Source organism: Triticum aestivum, chromosome 3D, assembly GCF_018294505.1.
Source record: "Triticum aestivum cultivar Chinese Spring chromosome 3D, IWGSC CS RefSeq v2.1, whole genome shotgun sequence".
Classification (NCBI taxonomy): Eukaryota; Viridiplantae; Streptophyta; class Magnoliopsida; order Poales; family Poaceae; genus Triticum; species Triticum aestivum.
The window spans coordinates 484,844,774-484,853,613 of record NC_057802.1 but is presented as its reverse complement, the minus strand read 5'-3'; the positions used below and the strand labels follow the sequence as shown (position 1 = coordinate 484,853,613).

General features: G+C 46.1%; 1 long non-coding RNA gene across 7 annotated transcripts; it reads left to right on the top strand.

Moving 5' to 3' along the window:
* The first annotated feature begins 2,338 nt into the window (after positions 1–2,338).
* On the top strand, positions 2,339–8,544 carry LOC123079868 (uncharacterized). 7 transcript variants are annotated; one of them, XR_006438133.1, is made up of 13 exons: positions 2,340–2,790; positions 2,891–3,128; positions 3,208–3,325; positions 3,452–3,546; positions 3,862–3,952; positions 4,037–4,400; positions 4,925–5,132; positions 5,858–6,065; positions 6,237–6,368; positions 6,520–6,587; positions 7,106–7,226; positions 8,151–8,244; positions 8,350–8,544. It is a non-coding gene; the product is annotated as an uncharacterized lncRNA (long non-coding RNA). The 7 variants fall into 7 exon arrangements; XR_006438135.1 differs by having other exon boundaries at positions 3,208–3,546; positions 6,237–6,408; XR_006438137.1 differs by lacking the exon at positions 6,237–6,368 and having other exon boundaries at positions 2,343–2,790; positions 3,449–3,546.
* The last annotated feature ends 296 nt before the right edge of the window (positions 8,545–8,840 follow it).

Genomic DNA, 8,840 nt, shown 5'->3' with positions numbered 1-8,840 from the left:
GCGCCGGCCATGGAGGCCTCCGCCGCCGCCGCGCCCCCGCCCGCCGCCGCGCCCGCCCCCGCCCCTGCCCCCGCCTCAGCCCGGACCGTGGCCGACGTGGTGGTGGCGACCCACGTCGGGGCCAAGCGGCGGCGGGCGGGCCTCGCACCGCCTCCTCCTGCCTCCCCGGCTCCCGCCCCGGCCCCCGTCCCCGCCCCGGCGGCCGCCCCCGCCGTGCCCGCCCCCAAGAAGAGCCGGCCGAAGGCAGGCTCCCGTGGGCTGCGAGGGGCTTCCTCCAAGGTCGCCGGCTCGTCCCCGGCCGTGAACAAGCCGCGGAAGAAGCCCGCGGCGCGGAAGAAGCCCGCGGCGCGGAAGAAGCCCGCGGCCCCGCCCGCCGCCATCGCCGAACCTCCTCCCGCCGTGCACGAGGTGTTCGAGGAAATGGCAACCCCATCCTCGTTCATGGACCTCCTCCAAAACGCGGAGGTGGACCTCGGAGCTCCGCCCCTAGACCCCTTTAGGGTTGGTGACGACTTGGAGGAAGATGAGGAGGATGAAGGGGATGACGAGGAGGAGGTGGCCGAGATAGGGGAGGAGGCATTCACCGCCGCTTCCCGCCCACACGCGCGGTCGACAAACTACACCGAGCCGGAAGATGTCCTCTTGGTTCGTGCTTGGGCAGCTGTGGGAATGGATGCAACCACCGGCACCGATCAAACCGGTAAACGGTATTGGCAAAGGATCGAGGACGTCTATTGTAGGATCAAGCCGAAGAATAGTGGGTTCATCCATCGCACTTTCCGGTCGCTTCAAGGCCGGTGGGAGTTGATCAAGCCCGCTTGTGCTCGTTGGAGTGCGGCCATGGACCAAGTGAGGGATGCACCACCTAGTGGAACCGTGGAGAGCGACTATGTGAGTACATATTTCTTCACTATTTTGATTATGTGTGTGCACTATGCTATTGGTGGGTTCTTATGTGATTTATGTGTGGTTGATAGGAGACAATTGCCGGCATGAGGTACAAGGAGATGGCCGCTTCCAAGGGCAAGCCATTCCCATTTAAGCATGTTTGGTCAATTCTTCAAACCTTTGACAAGTGGAAGTTGAGGGATCAAGAGACCGCACCCAAGAAGTCGGCAATGCTAAGGATGGATGACAGTGAAGATGAGGAGGAGAGGAACTTGGGCAAGCCCGAGGGAACCAAGAAGGGCAAGCTAAGGGTGAAGATGGAAGAAGAGGCGTCAAGCCTAAGGGAGAAGATGGACCACATGATGAAGGCAAGAGAGGAATTGACAACGAAGACATTGGAGATGAAGCTTCTTATCACCGATAAGAAGAAAGAGGTCAAGCTTGCACAAGTTGAAGCAAAGCGTGAAGAAGCAAAGCGCAAGACCGAGTTGGAGGAGAGGATGATCAAGCTCAAAGAGGCAAAGGTATGGAAAGAACTCATGGTGGAAGAGAAAGAGCACATTATGATGTCCAAGAAGGACATGGATCAAGACCAATTGCAATGGTGGAAGGACACCAAGGAGGACATCGCAGAGAGGAAGAGGATGTTCCGTGTTGCGTCCTCTACTTTTCGAGGTGACACTCCGCTGAGTAGTTGTGGTGATGGCGGTGTGTACGACTCCACCGGTGCCGATGGAGATGCTTGATGGTGCCCGCTTGTGGTCTAGGAGATGGCGCCGAGGTGCAACTTTTTGGTGATGGTGCCGATGAGAGGAGGAAGATGATGATTTTGTGATGTAAACTATTAAACCATGCATCAATGATTGTCATTTGGTAGTTTGTTTGGAAGTTGATTGTGTTCTTGTTGTCATAAATTATGAGATGTCAAATGATAGATTTATAGGTTGGGGTCGAGGCAAAGACTAGAACCCTCAAATCTAATCCTTAAAGCAGTTTAAGGGTTGGGTTTAAGGGTTCTAGTATTTGCCCCTGTTTTTCAACCCTTAAAAGTGTCAAAAAGTGGCACTTCTCAACCCTTAAAACTGCTTTAAGGATTTGAGGGTTTGAGGGTTCTACTAGTAATGCTCTAATAACGCCGCTGCAATCAGCACAAAGCAGAAAATGATTCTCAAATTTCACGGGATTCTCAAGGTACATCTAGAATGAGAAGCACTGCATATCTCTACTCCTAATGGAGCAGTTGGTAGTCTGTGCCGGTCAATTTTCATCCCACCAGAGATGGTAAATTTTCGTCCTCGATCCCACCTCCCGCAACCCAGCGATTCCCCCCTTCCGCCCTCGAGACCGACAAAAAAAATCGGTATGCTACCACGATGCCCGTTGTGAAACACTACGGTTCATCGACAGAAAATCGTCCTAAAAAATCCACGAAGGTTAACCTACGGAAAAAAAGCCAGGCGCTCGCTCCCTCGTGCCCTCGATGCACTTGCCCACCGCCGCTCTCCTCTGCCCCAACCCCAACCCCGCCGCCGCCTCAATCCCACCGCCGCCGGCCTCCTCCTCCTCTAGCACCTCCGCTCCAGCCCCTCACCTTCTCAGCCTGGATCCGCACGACAAGGTGTGGGGCTATGGGAGAGAAGGCTCCATATCGCGCGACAAGGTGAGGGGGTGCCCAGATCCGCAGCGGCACCACCGTGCCCTCGTCCACCTGGCCCTCGAGGTCGGCCATGGAGGTCCGGCCCGACCAATGGATGGATGGGGATGAAACCCTAGCCCAACACCCACCCATGGATGGATGGGGATGGGGCGACGACGGCGGTGGCGGCGGCGGCCTTCTCTCGGTGCTTGCTGATGTGGTGGACATCGACATCGGTGACGGGTTGCAGCACGTAGACATCAAAGGTACTGACGCCCTCCATCCTCCTCCCCTCGCCTCCCCTCCCCTCACCTCATCTTCTTCTTCTGGATTTTTTGATTTGATCGGTGCGGTTGGTTTCTGCAGGCTGCGGGTGTGACGGAGGAGCACCATGGCGGGCGTGCAGACCATGGCTCACTATGGAAGGCCCTTCCCTTCCCTCTCTCTGTTCGGGCCATGCTCAGGCAGTCTTTTCTCTTCTCTTCCCGCAAAAAAAGTCTTTTCTCTTCATGATTTGAACATGTTGGAGGCCATTATTTCTCCACTGCCGGAGTCTAGCCTCCCTCCGTGGGATGCCATGGAGATGAAACTCCCCTCGACGAAAGTGGGTACCAATCCCTCCTCCCCTACCCTTGTCTTCTTCTTCATCTCCAACATCTGATGTCTGCTTGTATTGTGTCAAGGAATTCAAGGGCATGTGGGAGAGAGAGGAGGTCCATGGAGAAGAAGCTCTGCTCCAACCCTCCCTGCCTCCTAATACAAGATGTCTTTTTTTGTGTGTGCTTGTATTGCAGCAGCCATGTGCGTATCAAAAAAAGGGTCCAGTTTGCAGCAGTCACATGATATGGACATGTTTTTTCATCACAATTGGATTTTTGGATTTACTAGGCTAATTGGTGGTGGTTGCTGTTGTTGTTGTTTTAGCAGCAGCAGCAGCAGGCGGAGTGACGATGTTGGCTATGTGCAGGCCATGGAGGCTTTGATGAGCACGAGGGGAAGGCCGCTGCTTCAACCCCGTTAAGGTCTGCTGCTTCGAATTGTCCCTGATCAGTCGATTTCTTCTTGCTTTCCCATTAAGGATTTCTTCTTGATGTTTATATTATTGGATTTCCTGTATATTTTGTAACCCGTGGAGTTAGTATGACCTGCCTGGCAACCTGTATTTTACTGGAGAAAATGTTGAACAGTATGCTTGTTATTTTGAATGCTTGCGGCAAAGGGATGGGCTTGCACCCTTTTATGTTCTAGACTAGGCATGCTAATGAAAACATTCCCGTACATGTAGGTCATGTGCATATAAACTCCACTTCTTATATTACTTATCTACCCTTTAACAGCTTACGTGTGGGATTTGCTTCGGAAGTTGTCCACGTGAGTCAATGGGTGCTGCTTCATGTGGGCATCCTTTCTGTGGTGTATGTTGGAGAGGTTTCGTTCTCTTGTTATCCCCTTGCTTTGGTTGGTCATACTTTACACCGCCCTTGCCTATATAATTGTGCCATGAATATGCAGGTTACACACCTGATGATGTTTACGGCTAGGCACAAGAACAAGCAGAGCCGAGGAAGTGCGGGCACGCGCTGCTGGCCTTGGCAGGTGTAGGAACCGTGCGAGGAAGGTTCAGCGCGCTGCACAAGTCGGGCCACGCCCGGAGCGCCGTGCCAACGCATGTGTGCGTGGTCGGTGGGTTAGCCAAGATCTGCATTCTGCGACTTCATCTTCACCATGGACACAAGCAAGGACTGATTGGTGGTTCTTGGTAGCGGTGCCGAGCATCGGCGGATCGAAGTGGTCGAGGTCGCGGTTAATCCACCAGGACGAGACATGCATCTTGGAGCTAGCGCAGAGGGGGGAAGAAGCAGGTTGGTATGGCCCGGTATGTCCAGTTCTTCCCATGAAGGTCACATGCCTAACTTCGTGCTAGACATTGCTAACTTAGCCACTTGATGTTAAACTCTGTATGTGTAACTAGACCTAGCACCACTCAATGATTCGATGTGTTAAATTAAAGTACCAATTAGGCATTTTCACCCCTTTGTACATGTGTGTTGTTGCATTGCTTACTATATCTTGTTGTATATGATGGCCCATTGTCAGCTATACAACTTATGAATTCTGTCAAGTTCAGTTCAGATTTGATTTTTTTTCACCTCTTTTTGCATGGACAATGTGTCTGGTGTTTAAATAATGGCTACTTGAAATTCATAGGCATTGTGAGGTCAAAAAGTATTCCATTTTGACTCCTTTATTCAGTATGGTTCAAAGTTGTTAGCTGCTACACCTACAGGTGGAAAACTTACGGCATTCTAAAATTAAGCAGCAACCTTTATTGCCGGTCATTTAAAATTGCAGTGACAAGACAACTGCTGACACAGAGTTCTACCTCTCTGACTGAAACAGGAACTTTTGCGCAAAGAAAACACACACAGGGCAGGAACATGACTACTCTTCCCCTTCCAAGTTTTTGATCGATCGAACTCTTCGGTGACCAGAAAATGAGAAAAAGGCAGGCCGTCGATGTACAGACCACAGGTGCTCGGACGCACGGCCGGCATCATGGTCGTCATAACTCATAACCCATGAGGTGGTGACCAAGCAAGAAAGGAAGGTTAGTTGACTCTCCTCTAATTCCTTTTTTTGCTGAGAAACTCTCCTCTCCAATTCTGGTTGTCTTAGTTAGTCCTTGGAAATCTCCCAACATTAGATTAATTTATGCATTAAAAACTATAAAGAGTACAATAGTAGAAACTATAGCCATAGGAACTAATTATAGAAACTAATTAGAATATTTCAGATTCATCCATGTAGACATGAAGAGGAAGAGAACCGAATCTATTCATAAATTTTACAGGCTAATTGATTCAGTCTGTCAATGTCCATGCCAACATGATAGTAATGCAAGTACGAACAATGTGGAGAGTATTTCATTGGAAGTAATGTTATTTTCCTTTCTTTACCACGCACCTTCAAATATTATGAACCTAATCTCAAATAACATTACAAGGGCCTGAATGATTCAGTACTGGAATTACATAATGGGCTTTCAGGCTTGCAGGCATTTTTCATGTAAAATTGTTATTCTTGCTAAAATTGTATAGCTGTCCTGCGTGCACCTGAACATTTTTGCATAGATCTATTATGATAGCTATGTCGAAACTCAATATTGTATAACATGTTTTTTTGTATGAGTGATATCAGCTTTCTGAGTCAGATAATTTTATCGTAAGTGCTTAACTTGATGACTTTGTAAACTTGCAAGACAGAAATTTCATTCTGTAAGGAAGTGAAAGACCTTCTCATTTTCTGATTGTTCTACCTCTCTGACTGAAACAGGAACTTTCGCGCAAAGAAAACACACACAGGGCAGGAACATGACTACTCTCGCCCTTCCATGTTTCTGATCGATCGAACTCTTCGGTGACCAAAAAATGAGAAAAGGGCAGGTCGTCGATGTACAGACCACAGGCGCTCGGACGCACGGCCGGCATCATGGTCGTCATAGCTCATAACCCATGAGGGGGTGACGAAGCAAGAAAGGAAGGTTAGTTGACTCTCCTCTAATTCTTTTTTTTGTTGAGAAACTCTCCTCTCCGATTCTGATTGTCTTAGTTAGTCCTTGGAAAGCTCCCAACATTAGATTAATTTATGCATTAAAAACTACAAAGAGTACAATAGTAGAAACTATAGTCATAGAAACTGATGTGGGTTGCAGAACTCCCGGGCGACGAGCCCAATGGCCTTGTACTTCGCCCGGACAAGCACCATTGGGTCGACGTTGCAGCCAGCGGCTGCGGCCATGCATTCGGAAATTCCATGGCATGATGCATATAAATTGGATCTGTAGGTGGGTTCAGAAGATGATTTTTTTCTATGCTTCTCCTATGGTGGGTTCGGTTTTGCATTACTCAATTTTGCTAATGTGTCGTTTCTGCAATGTACCTTCAATTTTTTTAGTATACTAATTTCAAATGATTACATAATTTTCTATGGATCAGATTCATGAAGCTCCAAGCGAGCAAGAAGTTTCAGTCCACCTTTACTCATGGCCTCCCCTTCTCGTCTGGTAACTCACGTGCTCACTTTGTCCTGAAGATAGCATGAACTAATCTTTTATCAGGCAACAAATGCCATGTCCTAGCACTGGCCAAAATCCCTTTTTCATGTGTGAACCATATACAGAAAACTGCATGATACATACTGGAATCTGGTGCTCACTTTTAGAATAGCTGTTTTTTTTTCACCCAACTAGAGAACTTAGGAAGGCTGTTTTTTTCTTCTTTTGTTACGACTTTTTCAGTCTTTTGAGTTAACAAGTGGTTTTTTTCTTTCGCCTTTAGGTTGCATAAGTGCAATTGCAACTGTATGCGTTCACTAGCGACAAAACCCGTAGATAAATATACATGCCTATTACATGTTGATGCTGCCAGCTCTTGTTATACATTTATTTTGCAGTGGTTGCTCTGTTCAATCGTGGTCCATGCTCTGTTTAATGCACATGTCGGATCAAAATCAAAATGAAATTAGTATAGCTTGTCTAACCACATTCGGACTCCTAATTTTAAGTTTTTGTCTTGCTCTCAGGTGGACGGCCTTGGCAATCTGAACAAGCTTTACGCGACTGGCACTCTTGTTGATCCCATATGAGTCATTAAGCCATTTTGTGCGCAAGGTTGAGATAGTTGGGGCCTGTAACTGTGTTTTGGTGAGCTTCTTCCTTCCTTTGAGGGTTTCCCAATCCCTTCTCAATCCAAAGTTCTGGCTCAGGCTGTGACTACAACTTTTATTGACCTAGATCTAATGGTGATAATTAGGAATAATTCAATTTTTTTTCAGGGTTTATTGAACTACACCACACATAAGTAATAGATATTAACCTATGTTAACACTAATATTTTTAATTTGTTACATCATGATGTTTAATATTGCCAGGAGTTTTTTCTTGAAAAGAAAATATAAAATTTACACCTCTTGCACCACTGATAGAGATGTGCCTTGCTGTAATAAGATGATGGGCTCATGACTTATCTTTCTTGGACAAAACAAGGAATCTAGCCATAACTATGTACATATCTGGATACTCATCTTTTTTTTCTCAAGCTATCATGTCAAGTGTAGAGGAAATGATGATATACAGAATAAGGAGAAAGACATGCTGACAGTACATATGGTTCCAATTTTCATCACACTATGTGCTAATATATGCTCTCAATGATAATATGCCACCTTGCGCTATCTACACACGTAACATGTTCTTCTTTTGTATAATTATACACTATAAAATTATTGTATGCTTACCTTTGGTGGAATTTCAGAGTTGAAAGGACATCAAGTTTCCACGCGAGGGGAGTTAATTTTGGTTGTCCTTTGTTTCATAAAAAATGTTGGTAGCATTTAGAACTATGTTTATTTGGTGTAACCGGAATTAATCACTGGTTAAACATATAGAAGGAGTCTCTCTATTGGAAGGGGAAAATATAATATTAGACACCATTTATTTTTCTGCTCGCTGATGCATGCAATGTATCATTTGGCCTTGATTTAATGTACTGCACTTTTCTTCATTGCTCTCTGTTCTTTAATAAGTCAGACTCATATAGAACCTGATATTTCTTAGTGATGTCTTCAGATCCCATGAATGTCATTTTGCACCGAAGGTTTGTAACCATTGGGGAATGTTTTCTTGCTCTGATGTATCAAGTTGCCATGGGGGTGATCTAGAGGTGAAAGCTAGCAAGCCATCTCCTGATATTTTCCTTACTAGCAAGCTTAATGCGGAACACTTATATTTCAGTACTTGTTTGTTTAATTGTGTTATTTATCTGCAGGTCTCTTCCTTGTCCAAAGTATGTCATACCTAATCAAGACATGTTCATTTAATTTACCCGTCATGTAAATGACACAACATGATTCACTTGTGTATAGTGTAAAAATATATTTATTTATGGCACACAGGTGTTCAAATTATAGTTGTGAAACGTGTATAGTGTAAAAATATAATTATTAAGGGATGTGACGTCACAGTGGTCGTGCCTCGTCTTCTCCGAGTCTCTGCTTGTGGTTTGTGTTCTTTAGATCTGTTCATGCCCTGATATTGCTATCTGATTTCATCTTCTCTGGACTAATTAGGGCTTTGCTTTTGTTTGCACCAATTCGAGATAATGGTCATGACATGCAGCAGCTAAGACAACAAGGTCAAGCCCAGGCTTAGGTGTAACACCCCAAAAATTAGACCTTGTTTTATTAATTAAAATTTTGCTAGGAAATTAAATTTTCATTTCTCTGGATTTCTCCTTTGATTTCAGAACCCCTCTTCTCT